This window comes from Leptopilina heterotoma, unplaced genomic scaffold (genome assembly GCF_015476425.1).
Source record: "Leptopilina heterotoma isolate Lh14 unplaced genomic scaffold, ASM1547642v1 Lhet_472, whole genome shotgun sequence".
In the NCBI taxonomy this organism is placed as follows: Eukaryota; Metazoa; Arthropoda; class Insecta; order Hymenoptera; family Figitidae; genus Leptopilina; species Leptopilina heterotoma.
In genome coordinates, this window is record NW_025111099.1 from 595296 (window position 1) to 613619 (window position 18324).

Here is an 18324-nt window from a genome sequence, read left to right on the forward strand (position 1 = left end):
TTTACCTTCCAATCGCCGTGAAGACAATACATAATATTCAAGTAAGAATCGTTGATCAAGACGGAGATTTAATAAATTTTAAAGGTGAAACTATAACAATTCGATTACACGTTAAATCAACGTAATGGGAATTGTATTTTATAGAAAAACTGGTGGAAGCTATATAAAAGTGTTGCCATGTCAGAAGTCATTCATTCCTCAATCAGTTCGCAAGAGACTAACATCTCAGAACATACTATTTCTGAAGCAGCTCGGCCTAAGAGTTTATCAAGAAAACAATGGAAAAATTGATTTTTCACATACTTTTTATTTGTTGTTGTAACAAAAATGGAAGAAATTTTAAACATTCTAAGTCCAGTTAAATTTGATAATTCTGTCGCACACTATGAGATTCATGCACATCAACTATACGTGTCATCAGCATTTAATAACAGTGACGAGATTCGAATTGCAGTTCAACATCAAGACTTGTACATTCTTCCCTCTAAAAGTACTTTACACGTCACTGGCAGAATTGTTAAGCCAAACAATACGCTTGTAACTAATACAAAGTTAATTAGCAATGGTATTTCCTACCTGTTTAATGAGATTCGTTATGAATTAAATGGTGTTGAAATTGATCGCTCTAAAATTGTTGGTATTACAACCAGAATGAAAAATCTAATTTCTCAAACACCTAATAAAATGATTTACTCGGAAAATGCTGGTTATCTACCTTATGATGATGATAGTAGAGTAACAAATGATGCTGGATATTTTGATGTAAATATTCCACTAAGTATGATTATTGGTTTTGCTGAAGACTATCGAAAGATTGTTGTAAATGCAAAACATGAACTTATTTTAACAAGATCTCGTACTGATCTCAATGCTGTAGTAAACATTAGAGCAGCTGAGCGTGAAGAATTTAAAATTTTAATTAATAAAGTTGAATGGTTGATTCCATATTTAATGGTAAATGATCGCCAAAAAATTGAATTATTGAAATTCATTGAAAAAGACTCACTTATAACAATGAGTTTTAGATCATGGGATTTATATGAGTATCCTATGATTCCTGCCACTCAAAAGCATGTGTGGACTGTAAAAACTTCAACACAAGTTGAAAAACCTCGATATGTTATTCTTGGTTTTCAAACAAATCGAAAAGAGGATCAAGGAAGGTATGCAAATTTATTTGATGCCTGTAATCTTTACAATGTTAAACTTTTCTTAAACTCACAGTACTATCCTTATGGAAATTTAAATTTAAATTTTACTCATAACAAATTTTCCATACTATATGATATGTATTGTAATTTTCAACCATCCTACTATGGAAAAGAATCTGAACCTTTATTAACTAGAAATAACTTTAAAGATTATGCACCATTGGCTGTTATTGATTGCTCAAAACAAAACGAATTTCTAAAACAAGCATCTGTAGATGTGCAATTGGAATTTGAAACAAATGAAAATTTTCTAGTTAATACAGCTGCATATTGCCTTATAATTCACGACCGCATTATACAGTATACACCAATCAGCGGCGTTGTTAAGAAAGTAACGTGATTGGTGGAAATAATGAGCAATCATAGACGACATCGGTAGTAGGGGTATTTGGAGTGGTGGGGGAAAGGCTATAAAGAGAGCGTCTCTCTAAGGCTTGAGCCATTATTCTATTTCAGATACCATGGCGTACGTCGTAGATATTCAATGCTTCAAAAGACCTTACAACGAGTTTGTCATCAAAGAGTTGGCGATTCTACCACTTCAACAAGATGCTCATCCATTGGTCTACCTCTTCGAGCCGCCATATGCCTGGAGCCGATTACCTGCAAGATACAAATGTGCGAATCGATGGCTTACAAATAATTATCATGGTATCGATTGGGCTGCTGGTGACGTATCTTATAAAGAATTACAACCTATAATAAAAGAAGTACTAATAGGTACACCTACTGTTTATGTAAAAGGTTTAGAAAAACAAAAATGGTTAGAAAAATATACATTAAATGTGTTTAATTTAGATGATTTTAAATGTCCGTCGCTAAAAAGTTTAAGTGTAGAAAGTTCATCTACATGTACAAATCGCACACGTAGCTTTAGCAACTGTGCTGTGAAAAATGTATGTAATCTACGAAATTGGCTAATACAACCATCGAATGTAGTACGAAATAATATAGAAAATAATGATGAAGTTGACAATGATTGTACATTGAAAGATTTTTATAATGATTGAAAATTTCCTATATAATGAATAAATGTATTAAATGTCTATGAATGTTTACTTTAATTAACCCTTCCCTATCCTATTATCTTTATTACACATGTGTAAAACTATTAAACATGTTAAAACTAGTCTAGACTTGTCTTATGACGTCACAAAGTAGGCGTGGCTGAATAATAAGAGAAGAGGATAATGCTATGCGTAGAAGTAATGGTGGGGTAATGCGCATGCGTAGAAGCAGTGGTGGGGGTATTGCGTGATTTTTGAGTATAAATAGAGGCATCTAAGACGATTTAATCATTCTGTTTTGTGACATTACAAAGTATTATCTCTCTAAGAAAAGATGGATCTAACCAAAATCAACGCCATTGGTCGCATGGATGCTTTCCTACCTACGAAGCCGCTATCCGAGCTGACTCCTGGACATAAGTATCCTATAACAAAGATCCAGGTCGTTAACACCAGGTATGGAGTCAAGGTCGTCGTACAGGTGGATAAAAAGTTCAATACGTTCCTACCTTGAAGATTTGTACCAATGTTCACTGATTACTCGATATGCTTGGACCAAATGCAAGAAGCTATTAGTTCAATATTGTATATTGAATATAATAAATGTATGAAATGTTATTAATACTGTCTTTAATTAAATACCTTCATTAGTATTACGTTAGATAATAAGGTTTACATTTTAAGGTTATGTCAAAATGTTTTGTCAGATCCCTACCTTGACGACTGCTGATAAAGTAAAAATCTGCATTACCGATCTGGTGTAATTCAATTTGAATTCAAATACCTTATTATTTATTCAATAAATTTTAATTGCAATAGTAAACATTACATCAGTTTTAATTGTAGAACTCTAAACTTATTTTATTTATAAGCAAGGTCCGGGAAATTTAAAAATCAAGATAGTAGTTTGCAACGCTTGTAAAATTAAATTTTAGTGGACCCATCTATAAGGTTGACCTTAAACTATGTAGAAAAATATAGTAGGGAGCAATGCCCGCGAAATTCAAAAAGTCTTATAAATTATATATCAATTATAAATCTTTTCACTAATTTTTGTGGCGCCATCTATTAGGTTGACCTTGAACCCTGTCAGTAAAACAAAATAGTGGAAAGCAACATCCGCGAAATTTAAAAATTAAAGTGGCGCCATCTATTGGTTTATCCTTGAACTCTGTCGGTAAAACAAAATGGTGGATAGCAACGCCCGCGAAATTTAAAAATTAAAGTGGCGCCATCTATTAGGTTGAACTTGAACTTAGTCGGTAAATTAGAGCACCCCTTCTAACCCACTTGAAAGTTTAAAAATAAAATTTGAAATTTCCCGCCAAGGGGTTTGGTTGTGGAGATTTTAACTTAATAATTTTTATATTTGGATTCTCCAACCAAAATAATGGGATAAACCAAATGACTAATAAGTCCAATCATTTATATAACAATAAACAATTATTTATTAGAACTTAATTTCAAATTATATATTTTACATATACAGTGAGTCAACCGCTCAAGAACACCAGCTCTCACACACTGAATTCCCCACTCTTTTTGCTTCAATTTCCTAGCGACGGTTGCTAGGGTTTACGTCAGCCTATACTTGCTAAGATTTGAGGGGAGCGGGAAGATATCCCTACATACTCCCTCCCTAATGATAATGATATAAAAAAAAAATAAAAAATAAATTGACAAATAAAAACGAAAAATAAATTTATGTACATTATATAAAAGATAATAAATTGCATAAAAACAATATTTATAAAGTGTAAATGTCAACTAAAATTATTGTTAAGAATAAAAATATATATTTATCATATTTCAATTAGGCTGACTAGATATAATCTGATTTATATTTGAAAACGAAGATGAAATAAATTTAATTATTTAAAAAATAATTTTTAAAACGTAGAAACATGAGATGAGGTATATAATACTGTGAGTTGAAATCTAATACTGTTAAGAAAACGCGTACACACGCATACAATTAAACTTTAAAACTAACTTTCTTTTTTCTAGAATAAGTTCTTAACGTAGCTGGTTTATTAAAAGAAAAATTCGACGGATCATTTGTTAAAGGCACGATTGGTGTTGCGTCAAAATGCAAGTTTGAAGCATTCGCCTCTGTCGAAGTACTCGAAGCCTTGTTTACAGGTAAAGTTGCTGAAGTTTTGTTTACATTTACGTTCTCTGCATCCTTCAAAAAATATGCAGGCTTGAGGAGTTCGACAGAAACACTTCGTAACGTGCCGTTCACGTCGATTTCAAAAATGCGGTCAGTGATTCGTTTAATGACTCGATGTGGACCAGAAAAAGGTGGCTCTAAGGACTTTTTGATATGTCCGGCGCGCAAAAAGACGTGAGAACAAGAATATAAATCCTTAAAAACAAATGCTCTCCTTTTGTGATGGTGCTCAACGGGTACAGGCTTGACCTCCTTCATGAGTTCGCGAAATTCCTCAAGAAAAATTTGGGGGTTTGGCGAAAAGTCGTCGTTAGTAACAAATTCCCCGGGAATGCGAATGGTTGTGCCATAAAGGAATTCCGCTGGAGAAGAACCACAATCCAATACATTGGATCTCAATCCTAACAAAACAGTAGGAAGGATACGTGTCCACTCGCGGGTCGCATGACACATAAGTGCAGCCTTTAATGACCTGTGCCATCTCTCGATGATGCCGTTTGAAGCTGGGTGATAGGCAGTCGTACGGACGCGTTTGCAGCCAATAAATTTAAGAAGCGCTTGAAATAATGCGGATTCAAATTGACTGCCTTGGTCAGATGTGATGGTTTCAGGTGATCCAAAACGTGAGACCCAGTTGTTCATGAACGCGCGCACGACAGTAGTTGCTTCGATGTTTTGAAGAGGGATTGCCTCAGGCCATCGCGAGAATCGGTCAATCATGGTGAGCAAATACTTAAAACCTGAATCGACCGGGAGAGGACCAACAATGTCAATGTGGACATGGCGAAATCGGGACTCGGGAGCGACGAAGTGGGATGGTTTGAGAGTAACGTGTCTAGATGTCTTGGAACGCTGACATTCCAGACAGTTCCTACACCAATTGGAGATGTCCCTGTGCATGTTAGGCCATACGTAGCGTTTGCGAATCACACGATCAGATATTTTAGCACCTGGATGTGCTGGGGTGTGAAGAAGATTGAAAACGCGCTGCCGTAGGGAAACAGGGACAAAAGGGCGCAAAACCTCGCCGGACAAGTCGCAAAAGATGAAGTTGTTTTCCTGACCAAACATGATCTTCTTTAAGCTGAGAGATGTACTCGAGTTTTCGAGGAGAGCCTTTAGCTTGGGACATTGATTCTGGGCTTCCGCGAATTCAGAGAGAGTAATTTCTGAAGGGAATAAAATAGCATCGACGCGAGAAAGAGCATCGGCGACGACGTTCTCCGAACCAGAAATGTGTTTGATGTTGGTCGTGTACTGAGACAAAAAAGATAATTGACGTTGTTGCCTAGGTGAAGCTTTATCTGGACGCTGCTTAAAAGCGTGAATCAGAGGCTTGTGGTCCGTTACTACACTAAAATCTCTGAATTCTAAGAAGTGTCGAAAATATTTAACGGCTTCAAAAACGGCAGTCAATTCGCGATCATATGCGCTATAGTTACGTTGGGAAGGACTAAGCTTTCGAGAAAAAAAGGCAAGGGGTCTCCATTCGTTCCCGAATTTCTGCTCAAGAGCCGCGCCAATACCGGTGTCTGAAGCATCGGTTATTACACGCGTCTCGGCTGAGGAAGAAGGATGAGAGAGCAATGCAGCATTAGCTATCTCATGCTTGATCCTTTCAAAGGCCGCTTCGGAAGTGGGATCCCAAGGAACAAGGCGCTTGTCATTTTTACGAGAATCGCGAAGAAAATGATTGAGTGGAGCCTAAAGTTGAGCCGCATGTTTAATATTACGACGATAAAAGTTGACAAGGCCCACGAATCGACGCAGCTCAACAATAGTCTTAGGAAGTGGAAATTCGACTATTGCTTTAATTTTTTCTGCAGTTGGAAGAACACCTTGAGAGCTAACTAAATGACCTAAGAATTCAAGCTCGCCTTTGCCGAAAACACACTTATCAAGATTCAAACGTAAACGAAATCTCCTAAGACGTTTAAAAACTTCGCGAAGATGAGACTCATGCTCGACCATGGAAGAAGATGCAATGAGTATATCGTCCACATATGCGAAGACACAATCCAAATCACCTAAAGCTTTAAAGATGTAGCGCTGGAATGTTTGGCCAGCGTTGCGCAAACCGAAGGTCATTACCGGGAACTCGAAAAGTCCGAAGGGAGTTATAACCGCGGTCTTTTGAATGTCTTCGGGTGCGACAGGGATCTGGTTATAGGCCTGGAAGAGGTCTAATTTTGAAAAAATCGTCTTACCAAGGAGATTTGCAGAAAAATCATGCAGATAAGGAACGGGATAACGATCCGGTTCGGTAACGTTATTTACGCCACGATAGTCCCCACATACTCTGATACCACCCCCCTTACGATCAACAACATGGATGGGAGATGCCCAAGATGCGCTAGAGTATCTGCATTTTTTTTGGGCGATCATTGTTTGAAAATATTCCTTTACGGGTTTATACTTTTCAGGGGCCAGGCGTCGAGCTCGCGCAGCAACAGGAGGACCGTGAGTAATAATATGATGTAGAACATCGGTTGGAGAGTCGGCTAGATCTTGAAGAGGTCTGGTGATCTCAGGAAATTCGGAAAGGATGTTGGCGAAAGGTGAAGACGCGTCAATTAGACTTATGTTAAAAACAGGAACCTTTTTTACAGAGCAAGAAGCTGAAATATGAGTTAAGGAATCCAAAAGTCTACGATGACGGAGATCGACAAGCAAACCGAATTGAGAGAGCAGATCGGCTCCGATGATTGGATACGGGACTGCTGCAATACAAAAATTCCACGAGATTTCGCGTCTAAGGCCGAGATTAAGAGTCAGGTGCTTGGTCCCGAAAGTAGGGATTCTCGTATTGTTGGCCGCATAGAGGGTAAGGTCGGATAGTTTTCGATTTCGAGAAGATGATGATGGAAGAAGGGAAATATCAGATCCTGTATCGATCAAAAAATTTAACCCCAAATCGCGATCTCTAATATGGAGACGCTTTGATTTTTCGCCAGATCCGATGGTCTCGACTCGAATAGGCTTGTTTAGTTTTCCGACTTCTTTTCACGATTTATCCAAGAACAAGGCGAGGTACACTTTGTTGCTGACTTAGCAAATTTTTTATGGTACCAACATAAACTCGACTTGCTTTGGTTTTTCGAATTACTACGCGAATGACTACGAGAATGACGAGATCTGGATTGCGAACGTGAACGCCAAGAGGCATGACTATTGTCGTTTCGAGAGTGTTCGACTTTTGCTTTTAATGACGCGATTTCTGCAGTAATGAGATCGAGTTTTGCTTCAAATTTATTGGTAATGTCATCAGTTGGAGAAACTGCAGCAATGCAATTACTTGAAGGAATGGTTGCATCAAAGATTTTATCAGCTGTAGCAGCAAAATCGTCTAACGTACTGAATGTTAAAGAAGCTAATATTACCTGATGTTGAGAGGGTAATTGGTCTAAAAATATAGTTTTTAAGACGTCATCAGAACATTTGCCGTTGCTTAGATTGCGAATACGCGCCAAAATATGTGATGGTTTACCGGAATTTAAAACTTCCCCTTTGAGCAATTGTCGAAGTTGTGCTTCAGATGAAGCCGAATACGTAGCAATAAGTCTATCCTTGATACGCTAATAAATGTCATTAGGGACTTCGTCCAATGACAGTAGATCCGCGATGCATAAGGCGACGTCGGAATCCAATTCCGAAATGACGATGTCAGCGCGAGATTTTTCGGATCGAATATTATTATTGCGAAAAACAGCTTCGATAACGTTAAACCAAATATTAGGGTTATTCTGATAAAAACGAGGGATCCTTATACGACGCCTACAATCATCGACACGAATATCCCCCCCTCCTTGAATGTTGGCAGCTTCTATAGCCTGCATTGCAGCCGTAGCATCTGCATTTGCGGCGGCAGCATTTTCGAGCTGCTGGGTGAGGAGCCGAACTTTTTCTTCGAGTTGCTCCATGTTTTCCTAATTAAAAAGAATGACACAAAAAGGATAATCAAAGACCACGATGAGCACAATCAAAAAAAAAAATTTTAAGAAAACTTTTTTAAAAAAAAAATTAAGAAAAAAAAATAAATAAATAAATAAAATTGTTAAATTTTTAATAATCGATTTTTCGGGTCCACATTCCAAGTAAGTCGAAAATAAAATTCGCAAAATTAATAAAATTAGAAAAATTTAATGTAAATACGTTTTTGACGCAACAGTAACGTAAAAAATTGTAAATTGCGAATTAAAAGAAAATGTCATGTCGTTAAAAATATCAAAACGATACAATTTAACATAAATATAAAAACAACATAAAATACTCCTGTCAAAATTTACAGTCAAATACAGTTCGCAAAAATAATCGTCGAAAAAGACAAAGGAAAAGTTTAATTAAATTTTGTGAGGTTGAAAGAATAAAATTCTAATTATCCACACTCATAAATCCACACAAATAACAAAACGCGCGGAAAGAATAAACATTTTGAAAGACGTTGGAATATTAAACGAAACGTTTAATTTCGAAAATCATGAAAAATGCTACAAGAAATTCTCTGAAGAGACAAAATACAATGTAGAAATGGAATAATAAAAATTCGATTGATAATATAAACAAAATAAGTTTGACATGACGTAAAAACATCTTGAAATCAAATAGGTAAACTTGTTTTTAAATACGAAAATTAATTCATTAAATTTTTGAAAAAATTAAAAAAGAATAAAAATTTTCTTTAATAATAAAAAAATGGTAATATTAAACAAGAATTTAAGAAACAATAATCAATATAAAATTTTATTTTATTTTCTTTTTTTAAATATTTTGACTAAGAACTGATTTAAAGATGAACTGCAAAATTTTATAAGTTGAGTATACGCTTGCGATTACACAGCTGACAACGACATCACGAACACAGATAACTTACAGAGACCTGTACAACCTGTACACTGTGTGAATGTAGATTGACGATGCGGCTTGTAGAGAAGACGGCAAGCGGTGACAGGAGGGAAACTCTCCGCACATGTGTCCAAGCGAAGAGATCCAACGGAAAGGCGTGAGCATATGATGGAAAAAAAATGGCGTCGAGATGCAAAGGTTTTGGCATAAAACTGGCGTCAAAATTTTTGTCCAAATTCCAAAACTGCTCCAAAATTAAAAATGAAATATTGGAGTGATCACAAAAATCCAATGATGTTGATGGGAAAAAGTTGAAAATGTTGGAATGAATATATATTATGAAAATTCATCCAATGCAAAAAAAAAGAATCCTAAGCAGAGAAACGACTGACGTCACGTCCGCTAACGGAAAAATATAGTTTTTGGCAAATATTTTTGCAAATTTTAAATCCCAACTTCAAAATGAACATCAATAATGGTGTAAAAAAGTGTATAAAATGTTTTTTATAAAAAAAACTTTTGATATTTGTGAGTAATTAGCCATTTTTTGAGAAAAGCCGGTTTTAAATGAGACGGTTAAAAGCACGTGTTGCAAAAATTGTAGGGCACTTTTAAGTAGCGATTTTCCACTGATAGAAGTTCAAATTGCACAAAATATCGGTGAAATCCATTGATGAATTGGTTCACAATTATGCAAAAAGGCAAAAAGTGCACAGATGCGATGCTGGTGATGAAAATTTCCACCGATCCAAAAAGAACGTGCTCCTGGTAGTCGGGGTCACCAATGTGGAGATTTTAACTTAATAATTTTTATATTTGGATTCTCCAACCAAAATAATGGGATAAACCAAATGACTAATAAGTCCAATCATTTATATAACAATAAACAATTATTTATTAGAACTTAATTTCAAATTATATATTTTACATATACAGTGAGTCAACCGCTCAAGAACACCAGCTCTCACACACTGAATTCCCCACTCTTTTTGCTTCAATTCCCTAGCGACGGTTGCTAGGGTTTACGTCAGCCTATACTTGCTAAGATTTGAGGGGAGCGGGAAGATATCCCTACATGGTATTCGCTAGTGGCGCCATCTAGCGGTGGCAGCCGGAACTAACTAGGTCGGTAAGGTAGAGCACACCCTACTAACCACTGATAAAGTAGAAATCTGCATTACCGACCTGTCCCAGTATCATCATAGCTATACTATACCGATAACCTAACCACCTAACCACGCTCGCACGCTACGATGACTGGCATTGTACTTGAGGACATTCTTCTTAGATTCAGTCATAATAACTACTCCGTTTAGTTGCAGTAACTAATTTTTTAAGCTCAAGGACTTAGTTGAAATGTAGCCAGCATATGATTTTAAATGACTCAACGATAGTGCAGTATAGTTAAAAGTACTGTTGAAAATAGTTATTTTTAGAATTTCTGTAGTAAAATTATCCACTTTTTACTAGTTATAAAAAAATTAAACTTACTATTTTCATATAGTAAAAATAACATAAAAATTGTTACTTTTATGCACTGAGAGAAGTCCGGGAACTAATACGTCCCGTGCGAGCCTTGAGTTGTACTTTTGAATGTTTTTATGTGAACCCTCGAATCGGGATGTCTCAAGCCCCGATGCGAAACGTGGAACGTCCTGAAGCGAGATTACACAGAACTTTCAGTGTTTGCCACCAGTTGTTTTCTCACATGCGAGAACAATGTTTGACTGGATCGGGGAGTCTCAGCACCCGATTCGGAACAACTCAAACACGACAAGCAGAGTAGCTCATAGCGACGTCTAGCGGGAACTATTACGTCTCGGTCTTCTCTCAGTGTGCCTTTGGAGTTATAAAAATAAATGTTTCTTACCACCATAGAGATAAATTATTTAAAGCTAGTAAGAATTGGTTCTTTTAACTATACATTAAACACAAAAATAACAAATTCCAGTGGTTGTTTTTACTCTTTGGAACAGTAAATTTTAATTTATTTTGCAAATAGCAAGAAATGGATATTTCTACTATACAGAAATTCCGAAAATAACTATTTTTAACAGTACTTTTAACTACTGCACTATTGTTGAGTTATTCACAATCATAACGTGTAGTAGTAATTTTAACTACATAAAACCTACTATTCAATTTTAGTTCCACTAACTATGGAAGTTTAGTTAAAATGCTGCTGAATATGGTAGTTTTAACTACTTTTTTTCTAACTACACAAATGTGGTTGTTTTTACCATTCGCATTTTTTTCTGTGTACATCAAACGGTAACGTATATGTTTATCGCGGAACTTAATTTCTTAGGATTTCTCAGTGCGGTGCTGCTATTCGCACTATTTATTTCACGTTTCCGCTGTCAGATATCTTAAAAGCTCAGGCGGTCCACTCAAAGTGACATTAGAGTAGAGGGGGGTAATGTAGTGCACTGGCTTTACTGACTAAACAAATGAATTGAATTACTTGCCGTTGGTATGGTAGGGTTAAGGTATCAAATTATAGTAATGTATATCATTTTGGCTTTATTGTGCTTCTTCTAAAAGAAGTTGTGGCGTCACTTCAAAAACACTAGATTTCGAAACCATATTTCCGTTTTTTTAGTGACTTGAAGAAAATGTAAGGCTCGTTAAAAAAGTATCAGGTAAGTGCTTTTTCCATGTAAAATTTACTTCTGAACACAAATTTAGTATTGTTTTGACGTTTAATTTTGTTTTTATTGAGATATTGAAGTCAACGTGAAAAAATTGCTTGGGGGCATTGTAGTACACGGGGTTGGGGGCAATGTAGTGCAATTACATATACAGAGTACCGTAAATATGTATTATTTAACCATGTTTGCTTTTTGCAAATTTTTGCAGCTTTCTTTCAGTTTTATATAACACAGGACCAAAGAAATGTCTAGTTTATAGTGCTGTCCACGAGATGAGATGATACCATGCAAAGTCTAGATCTCGTCTCGGTTTTTACATGCAAAGTCTCGTCTCGTGGGCATGACTACTAGTTTATAGTTTTTTAAGTTTCTTATGTTCCTAATATTATATCTAATAAAATAAAAACGTTTATAATATATTCTCTGCTTTTTATTTCACTAATAAAGTGGTGCACTACATTGCCCCACAAATTTCAGAATGTCGAAAAAAAGTGCCTTCAGTTTTTTGGATATAGAAAAGCTCCATCTACATATACAAAAAATAATGTACACCATAAATGTAGCTAGAAGCATTGTCTTTCCAACGAGTCCTTATTGATCAAAATTGGTTGAAAATTGCGACCACAGGAGTCTTCGAAAGAAAAGTGCACTACATTACCCCCTTCTACTCTACCCTATATTTTATCAAAAAGTTTGTGTTTGTAGATAGGAGAACGTTTTTACCATATTTTTGAAAATTTATAATTTTAAGCAATTTCTTCTGGAAAAATTAAAAAATTTCTTTTTGTATATGACTTATATTCGCAACAATTATAATAATATCTTACAAAAAGTGCAAAAAAGTTTAAAAGGGAACTCTGTTACTCTTGCGTTTGTCTTTTTGAGTACTATCGCGCATTAATCTCTAAATATAATCACCCATCATGTTTTCGTTGTTCTGTCCTTGATAACGACGTTCAAAATTCATAACACCTGGTGAAAACGTTCTCCTTGCTCTTGTGAATATGCTCCCAGGTTATATTTAAATGTATCTAAATGAGCATGTAGCATATGTACTTTCAAAGACATCCTGCAGCCTATTGAGCCCATAGCTTTAAAGTGTTTTAACATGTCTGCAACTACTACAAAAGCTAACTTTAAAAAGAATATGTAGGGTAGTGGCACCAGTAAAAGAACATTTGAGGAAATGTATACTTTCGATATTTTTTACTTTTAATAATTGACATTCTTGAATTTCCTTTTAATCATATGCAATGAATAGCAAAATTTCTAAAGAATTTGAAGCCTATGATACAAATTTTGTAAATATAACATAAAATGTAAAATTTTAATCAAATATTGAAAAATGTCCATTTTACCAGTGAAAGAATGTTGACCAGTAAAAGAACAGTTTTATTTTCCAGTGAAGGAACAAATCAAATTTATATTAATACAGTGTCTAAAAATAACAAAAATTATATGAAAAACGCTACAAATATTCTGAAACAATTTAACAACTTACTATTATTAATATTTTCCTAATTACGCAACCAGAAATATTATTTAATTGGACCTGAAACTTGTAACATTTTTTCTGTTTATACTTCATTCATTTGTCATGTTCATAAGTCATAACCCACCAAAATATTAAAAAATTATTTTCGGAAATAACTTGCATATTGAATCTATTTTTTTTATCGTAAACTATATTCTAAAGAAATAAGGAACTAAAAAATATTTTTTTTATCGTGCTAAAAGTTATAATTTGTGAAATATCGTAATAAATAATCAATTTGTTCTTTTACTGGTGTCAATTCTTTCACTGGTGCATCTACCCTATATTTTTCCTTTATTTTAGTGAATAATAAATAGAAACGTCCATAAGACGTCTCAGATATATCCACAGGATGTCCCAAAGTGATCTTTTTGAATATCTTATTATCTATATCTAATCAACGTCTTATGGATATCCTTTAATGTCCAAACTTCCGGTCTTTCGGATATCATAAAATGATCCCTCTGATATCTGTGGGCCATTTATGGGATATTCACAGTACTGAAAAAAATACTTTCGTTAGTTTAATAAGTCCTCAAAGATATTTTTGAACTTACATATATTAATTATTATTAGCTTTTCTTAGTTAAATAGGAACCAATGACGATTTTGCAGTAAAATTAACTGTTGACTTGTTGTTGAAGTTACTAAGATTAACTCAGTAGTAAAGCAACTACTTAAAATAGTAAAATAAAATTATTTATTATAAATATTATTGAGTTGCATTTTTTACTTTTGTTCATCTACACCTTATATATTTAATTTCTATACATATACCTAAAAGAGAAAAATCCCTAACATTTGTAAACCGATAACCTAACCACCTAACCACGCGCTCGCCCGCTACGATGCGCTGTTGGACCGAGGGTAAGTACCCGCGAACCGAGGGTTCGCGCCTATTAGCCTGGGATATTTCCGGCACGTGAGATTTGAATGTCGAGGACTTGGTTGTGTAATATTCAAGACTTGTAATTTATACATCCAAGATTCGGCGTCGATCAATCGGCTGTACTCAGTTAAGGTTTTCCGTAGTTTCCCTTAACTATGGCCAGAGAGGGCCAGGCGAATACCAGTACTTCTAATAAAAGTCGGCCATTTGTCTGGACAATCGAAGTGGAAACTTGATTAAAACATATGTTTTCGTATCTTATAGTTTCTAATGAATAAGAATTAACTAGCTGTATGAAATTGTTTAGGTATATCATGATTTTACTTAATCTTACAATCATATATCTGTGTAAACATATCTCTATGAAGAAGTAGTATAAAATAAAGTGCATATTCTAGTTATCGATAAAAAAAGAAAATACTTGGTTTAGAAACATTCGTTAAACTTAATTCAATATTTCCTATCGCGGAGCAATAAAGTCAAGGAAATCCTTCATATCGCAAGGTTATATCTCTCTGGGTGATACGTTTTCACCCTCGGCTGGGGCTGATCGTCGAATTGTTTAAAACTACCCTGTCATCTTGACTGTATACGTCATTGCAGTTAGAAAGAGGAGAGCTTTTCAGATATGAAAAGTATATCACAGGGATTTGTAGTCAACTACTTATATAGAATGTATATAGATAGGTTTATATTTTTAAAACGGGAAAGGAGAAGAGGATCAGAAGAAAAAAGACGAATCGTTGTGAAAAAGTGATGGGAGTGGTGGGAGGTAACTACCACATTTCGCGGAACATTGAATCTCCGGACTTAAAAATACTCCCGAAACCGTTTCTGACCCCATACAGCTTGACGGCGGGAAACGGCCTTTTGACGATATCCCTCGGCAGATATAATCGAGAGCTTCATTCTCTTTATCCACCCCTTTTTCGTATACACACACGTGCTACAATAACCGGAAGCAGTCGTGCGTTAATACGAACTGGTATGATAACAAGGTGAATGGTCAACTCTGATACTCTTGGACCTGGGGTGAATCCTATAAAAATGTTGACCTCTAACTTGTTCCTATATGTGTACCTATGTTTAAAGAATTCTACAAAATACTCTAATTTATTAATAGAAAATTTGTTGCTATAATATATGTTGCATAGGATAGGGTGACCTAGTAAGCATTTTCGGCTATAAAATTTTTAAATTTGGCCCTATCAAACTGGATAAGAAATCTAAGCTTATAATCTGCCACAACTTTGTATTTATTAAATATTTTGTTATTATTTACAAGTTTGGTGATACAGGTGATGTAAATGATTCGACTTTTTGCGATTTTCAAAAATAATAGGATTAAGGTGACCCCCTGGTTTTTTATGATTAAATGCTGATAAACAAATATAAAATATTAAATGCAGATATACAAATTATTTTAATTTTTTTCAATAGTAAGTGGAAGAACAAACTTTTTACATATAATGTAAAAGTTTTAATGACTATATACTCTATACAAACTACTTGTAGATTTTTTGTTTGCAACTTTATACAAAAAAAATTTGATGAACACTTCTGCAAAAACTGAAACTCAACGATGCAAAAACCAAGCTGTTTTCTTTTGTCAGACTCAACTGACTTTGTGAGACCCAGACGAGCCTACTGCTCATTTCTGTGAGCGGAGACAAGAGTTCTAATCCGGCCGCCATCAAATTTTCTCAAAATTTTTTTTTGTTTCAGATTTCCTAATAAAAATTTACTATATGTTTATAATATATAGGGAAAAGTTCCTCAATTTGATAAAATATTTTTTCTGTTACAAAGTTTCGAAATTTTGACTGGAAGCATTTTAACAAGACATGATGAAATATTTTGGATTATTGGAAAATTCAAAAATTCTGGTGATATGATTGCGATAATCTGATATACTGAAGTGAGTTTCGTATTTTTTCCAGAACAATTTGAAAATACTACTATATCACGGTATAGAGAGGTTGCTGACATACTTACAAAACAGTCTATTTAAATAAAAAGGAATCCTTTTACTATAAGCGGATTTTCCTTTTAATATTTGTCTAAGAGGAATTCCTTTTCTGTTAAAAGGAAATTCCTTTAAAATATATCCTTTAATTAATTAAGGAAGATTTCGACTATATCAGCAATTAGTGACATCTATTAGACGTCGATTGAACTCTTTGGTTTAGAGTCAGGTGTTATTCTTAAGATAATTATTCCGATATGGTTGTCGGTAAATAATTATATTTTTTGAATTTAATTTTTGATCTGAAAAAATAAGCTGCGTGAACGACTGCACTGTGTATCTGTCAGGACTCGAACCCCACTTAATAGCTGCCTTTCGCGGGTCTATAACGCCTACCAATGCACCATGCCAACACAGCCTGGACGTTCACGTTTCTTATAATCTCAGATCAAGCCCATACACTAGTCGAAGAGCTGTATAGTTAATGTAGGAAATTATTTGCTGATTAAGAATTTTAATTAAGGAAGATTTCGACTATATCAGCAATTAGTGACATTTATTAGACGTCAATTGAACTCTTTGGTTTAGAGTCAGGTGTTATTATTATTATTATTATTATTATTATTATTATTATTATTATTATTATTATTATTATATTATTATGTTATTATGTTAGTCCCGCGAAAGGCAGCTATTAACTGGGGTTCGAGTCCTCACAGATGCACAGTGCAGTCGTTCACGCAGCTTATTTTTTCAGATCAAAAATTAAATTCAAAAAATATAATTATTTACCGACAACCATATCGGAATAATTATCTTAAGAATAACACCTGACTCTAAACCAAAGAGTTCAATCGACGTCTAATAGATGTCACTAATTGCTGATATAGTCGAAATCTTCCTAAATTAAAATTCTTAATCAGCAAATAATTTCCTACATATCCTTTAATTATTAAATGATTTTTGTTTACTATTAAAAAAAAATTTATAAGTAGTTTTATTTATTCGTATTATCAGTAATTCATTAATTTATTTTGTACGAAAATTTATAAAATATTTTAAATTTTTAATTTAAAATAAAATAATAATAACACAAGCTTGCAAATAATATATTGATAGGTAGGTAGAATGTATAAAATTAAGAACTAAATTTCTCTCATCATAATTTCCATATATATAAGCTTTAATCAATTCTTTTAATTTTAAAAAGTTATGAATTAGGTTCTATTTTTGTAATAAATTACGTGATTGTTTTTGAATATATAAATAATTATTATAATCATCCAAAATTTCTAATATTTTATTTACATTTTGTACAATATTGTTTATTTTATTAAATTTATTTAATTTTATTAATTATAATTATAATCATTAAATTCATCCAATATTATTTTATAAATAGGGGAGAATGGGGCAAACCGGACCCCCTAACGATTTTTTGACTCTTGTGACTAAACGAATCAACCGATTTCATTTTTCGATGGCTTGTTTGAAGATCATTTAATTGCGCAACTTTTTCCCAGAGACACCTATACTTTATCTTTTATTGTTTAGTTGCTGTGTTAACTTTAAAACATTTTGCAAACGGTCTGGTTTTCCCCACCCCCTGGGGTAAACCGGACCCCCCATGGGCAAACCGGACTGTTTGGTTTTTTATTTATAATATTGCATTTACATAATCTACAGTAATAAAAAACATAAAGAATCATGTAAACAATGGTTGTAGTAATGAAAATAATAACACGGGATTGAATTTTAATTAAATAAATATTTTTTTAAATAAAAAAATAAAAATGTTTGTCATTATCAGAGAAACAATATTAATGGGTCCAATTCTCATTGGAAGACAATTATTTTTCATTGTAAGTAAATATTTTAATAAAAGAAACATTTTATTTAAAAATAATTTTTATGAAACTTTAATTCAATGGAAATATCCTATGGCCGGTTTGCCCCACCGAAATCGGTCCGGTTTGCCCCACAGACCCATTTTGAGAATAAATGTTTGTCAAAAAGAAACGCTTCGCAAATTGATCAAAGTTTTTGGTGGT